Source organism: Oryx dammah, unplaced genomic scaffold (genome assembly GCF_014754425.2).
Source record: "Oryx dammah isolate SB20612 unplaced genomic scaffold, SCBI_Odam_1.1 HiC_scaffold_26, whole genome shotgun sequence".
Classification (NCBI taxonomy): Eukaryota; Metazoa; Chordata; class Mammalia; order Artiodactyla; family Bovidae; genus Oryx; species Oryx dammah.
Window position 1 is genome coordinate 21,417,823 of NW_024070210.1, and position 5,100 is coordinate 21,422,922.

Sequence of the window (5,100 nt, forward strand, 5' to 3'; positions counted from 1 at the left end):
TTGTATTTTGTTGCTGGAAGAGATGTTTGTCCAAGTGCAAGCACTGCAGCAAAGAGTCCCAGGTTAAAGGACCCAGGCTGGAAGAGACTCCGTCCCCCAGAGCAGTCCCAATCCTGGCAATGATTCCTTCCCTGGTACAATAATTAGAGTCAAGTCACACAGGACCAATCCAGTGAAGAACGCTTGACATTTGTCTGTTTGATAAATCAAAGTACCCTGAAGTAGGTCGTTTAGTTCGAAAGAAATGGCTTATTCTCAGATAAAGAGTTGTGGAAGGAAATGGGAAGCTTCTTCCTGATCTTTTGTAATTAGTTTTACCAGAGATAATTTCAGGAATTCTGAATATTATAACTGGAGCCTAGCCTAAAAATCACAGGAGGCTATGGGAAAGATGCACAGTGTTTATCTGAAGTCATTAGAAAGTTAAGAGGTATTTTCTTCAGGAAACATTGGTGCAAGTAGTTTCTTTTGCTAAAAGTTGTTTTTTAAATATCTATGCACCACTAATTTAAAACAACTATGCTAGATTAAGTTCGTTTCAAAGTAGTTTATTTAGGGGTTCTATTTTCACTCCTCAATAGGTTTTATGTATTTGTCATTTGCTTCTTCACTCATTAGTTCATCTAGTTCTGAAGGGTAACTGAATGTCATCTTGATCAGCCAACCATCTTCATAACAAGACTTGTTGACAAGTCCTGGATTTTCTTCTAGAGCTTTATTAATTTCAGTTACTTCTCCTGACAGAGGAGAATAGAGTTCACTAGCAGCTTTCACACTTTACAAAGTACCAAACTCGTCTTGTTTGTTCAACTTTGTCCCAACTTCAAGCAGACTACAGTAAACAACATCTCCCAAAGCTTCCTGTGCAAAATTGCTGATGCCCACTGTTCCAACACCATTTTCTGTTACCCATTCGTGTTTTTCTGTGAATTTCTGCACCGACAGCAGAGCAGGGCCAGTGCGCAGCGCCCGGACGGCATCCGCCCGCAGTCCCCAGGGCTGCGGCGAGCAGGGCACGAGATGGCACGCCTGCTGCCGACCGCGGCCCGCACGCTCTGCACTGCGCACAGCACCATGTTGGCACCGGAGGATAGATTTTCGATATATGAATTTCAGAGGAACACAGACATTCAGTCCATAGCAAAATAAGCTGATACAGACCTTCATTAAACAGGATCCAGTTACTCCTTGGAAGAAAAGTTATGACCAACCTAGATAGCATATTCAAAAGCAGAGACATTACTTTGCCAACAAAGGTCTGTCTAGTCAAGGCTATGGTTTTTCCAGTGGTCATGTATGGATCTGAGAGTTGGACTGTGAAGAAAGCTGAGCGCCGAAGAATTGATGCTTTTGAACTGTGGTGTTGGAGAAGACTCCTGAGAGTCCCTTGGACTGCAAGGAGATCCAACCAGTCCATTCTGAAGGAGATCAGCCCTGGGATTTCTTTGGAAAGAATGATGCTAAAGCTGAAACTCCAGTACTTTGGCCACCTCACAAGAAGAGTTGACTCATTGGAAAAGACTGATGCTGGGAAGGATTGGGGGCAGGAGGAGAAGGGGACGACAGAGGATGAAATGGCTGGATGGCATCACTGACTCGATGGACGTGAGTCTGAGTGAACTTCGGGAGATGATGATGGACAGGGAGGCCTGGCATGTTGCGATTCATGGGGTCACAAAGAGTCGGACACAACTGAGCGACTGAACTGAACTGAACACTAGAAATGGGGACCCTCACCAGAAAAGGGGGTGAGGCAACTCCACTCAAACTGTAGCTTAACTGTGGGGCAGAGGTGGTTCCCCAAAGGAAAAGCAAGAGTTCATTTTACCCAACAGAAAGGATAAATGAATGCTGTGTAGCCAGCTCCCAAGATGGCCCCCAGGCCTCACGTCTTGATATTCACACACACTCTCCTACATATACCAGGTTTGGTCTATATGACGGATAGAATATGGCCAAAGTGAAAATGCTGGAAATTCAGTTCTAAAATATTATGGGGTTTCTTCTATTTCTTTAATTTTATACCTGTATGAGATGATGAATATTCACTAAACTATGATAATCATTTTATGATGTATGTAAGTCAAATTGTTATGGTGCACACCTTAAACTTATTCAGTGCTATATGTGAATTATACCTCAATAAAACTGGAAGGAAAAAAGCAAAAAAATAATTAATTAGAAATAAAAACACAGGCTTCCCTGGTAGCTCAGTGGTAAAGAATCCACTTGCCAGTGCAAGAGACACAGGTTCAATCCCTGGTTGTGGAAGATCCCACATGCCACAGAACAACTAAACCCATGAGCCATGACTGTTGAGCCTGTGCTCTAGAGCCAGGGAACTACAACTACCGTGTCCACACCCCACAGTGACTGAAGCCCACCCACCCTAGAGCCCATGCTCCAAAACAAGAGACACCACCACAGTGAGAAGCCTGAACACCATATCCAGAGAACGCCCCCTCAGCAAAGAAGACCCAGCACAGCGAACAATAAACTGAATTTTAAAAATATTTTAAAAAAATAAATAAAAGCACAACAAAGATTTACTAGGTAACACTGGGAGCAATATTCAATATCTTGTAGTAACCTATACATAATGGAAAATAATTGAATATATATATATTTATATATAAAACTGAATCACTTTGCTGTATACCTGAAACTAACACAGAATTGTAAATCAACTATATTTCAATTTAAAAAATGAAACGGACTTAATTTCTAAGATTTTATTTTATATATACACATAAATATAATAAATATATATTTGGGGGGCTGCAGTGGTCTTCACTGCTGCACTCAGGCTTTCTCTAATTGTGGTGAGCAGGGTCCACTCTACCTCGTGGTGCCATGGCTTCTCTGGTTTCAGAGCATGGCTCTAGAGTGTAGGCTCAGTGGCCGTGGCTCCACAGCATTAGGATCTTCCTGGACCAAGGATTGAACCATGTCGCCCACATTGGCAGGTGTATTCTCAACCACTGGACCACCAGTGAAGTCCCTAATTATGTCTTTCTCTAATTATGTTGTTTAAAAGACTGTGACTTCCATCTAGAATGCTCTCTCTCTCACACACACACACACACCACTTCCTTTGGGGGAAGGCAGTTGCCAAATTGTCACCCTCAGACAACCTATTGGGAGGATGACCAAAGCCCCCAACCAACAGCCATAATATAAGGGAAGGGAGGCCTCCCAACAACCACATGGGTGAGCCTGGAAGCAGCTCCTTCAGCCCTAATCAAGCCATGAGATGACTACAGCCCTAGCTGACAGCTTGACTGCAGCCTTGGAAATGACCCTCAGAACCACCCAGCCAAGCTTCTCCCAGATTCCTAATCCTCAGAAACTATGGGAGATAATATATATTTGTGGTCTCAAATACTAAGTTTTGGGTAGTTGGTCACTTAGCAGTAGATAACACAGATGGTGAGGCAAAATCAACAGTTGTGCATTAAGTCAATTATGGGATTGATGGGGCAATAGTAGAGGAAGAGGACAAGTTATAACAACTTGGGGACTGATTTAATGTGGGGGGTAGGGGCAATAAGGATCAAATTTCACTTCCAGGCTGTAGTGTGGGCACAGGAGAGGATACAGGATGAAGGGGTAAAGCCTATGTGCTTGCTCAGGTTAGTTGCATTGGAACATCCTGGGAGGAGAGTCCATGAGCAGCAGGATCCATAGGTCTGAAGTATAGGAGACAGATACAGGAGAGAGCAGTTTCTAAGATCACGTTAAAAGGAATCCTCGTGTATGTGACCAGGAAAATAAAAATAGCCACCCGGTTTCTGATGAGGCAAAGACATGAAGGGAGTATTTTGTGAACAGATTTAAGAATGTGTTCATCTTGGAAGGATCTTTCCAGTGACCAGTGGAGAAAAGGCATCAGCCCAGAAAATCCCAAGCACGAACACCGTGAGGACAAGGGTTTGGGGAGACTAGCTGACCAGAGGCCAACAATCTGGGCTGGGGCCAAGGGTATAGGAATAGGGCTATTGATTGATTGCCTGTTCAGTCGCTGAGTCATGTCCAGCTCATGGACTTCAGCACTCCAGACTTCCCTGATCTCCCCAGGTTTGCTCAAATCCGTGTGCATTGAGTCAGTGATGCTATCTAACCATCTCATGCTCTGCCACCCTCTTCTCCTTTTGCCTTCAATCTTTCCCGGCACCAGGGTCTTTTCCAATGAGTCAGCTCTTTGTATCAGGTGGCCAAAGTATTGGGGCAGCACTACTTCGCCTTCAAATTCGGGTGGGACCCTGGCCCAGTGGAGCATGTCTACTTTTCACCTGGTGCATTTCCATGTGTCACCACGGCTCAGACACTCTGGATCCGTCCATCAAAAACACATTCTTGTTTAATTGCATTTAACGTATAACTATTTATAAATACCTGGTCCTTCTGGTTGCTATCATAAGGTGTGTTAAGTGTATTTTCAGTGTTTCACTGAATAAGTCATTTGCTTACCTTGACATGGCCTGGCGCGTGGGCTGTAGTCCCCATGGCTCAAAGGCATCTCTCCTGTCTCTAAACTCCTGTGGGGCTTCATCTTTGTAGATGTCCTCTAGCAGCTGCCACAGGCTGCCTTAGAGTATTATTATTTGTGGGAAATTATAAGCTCTTTGTGGAGAAGGCAATGGCATCCCACTCCAGCACTCTTGCCTGGAAGATCCCATGGATGGAGGAGCCTGGTAGGCTGCAGTCCATGGGGTCTCGAAGAGTCGGACACGACTGAGTGACTTCAGTTTCACTTTTCACTTTCATGCATTGGAGAAGGAAATGGCAACCCACTCCAGTGTTCTTGCCTGGAGAATCCCAGGGACGGGGAGCCTGGTGAGCTGCCATCTATGGGGTCGCACAGAGTCGGACATGACTGAAGCGACTTAGCAGCAGCAGCAGCAGCATAAGCTCTTTGATATTAGAGACCCTGTTCTATAAATCTTTGCAGCCTACTTGGTGAGACGCACAATTCCCTGTGTGCAGTCAATTGTAAGAACCAGCTTGCATAAGACATCACTTCACTGGCTGACCAGTGCCCACTCCTTGTTCTTGGGGAGCAGCACGTCCTGACCTCAGAGTACATTCTCTCAGCAGCTG

At 44.7% G+C, this 5,100-nt stretch overlaps 1 pseudogene; it reads right to left on the minus strand.

Annotated features, from left to right (window-relative positions):
- Window positions 1–567: 567 nt before the first annotated feature.
- On the minus strand, window positions 568–1,076 carry LOC120852768 (annotated as a pseudogene).
- Between the last annotated feature and the right edge of the window lie 4,024 nt (window positions 1,077–5,100).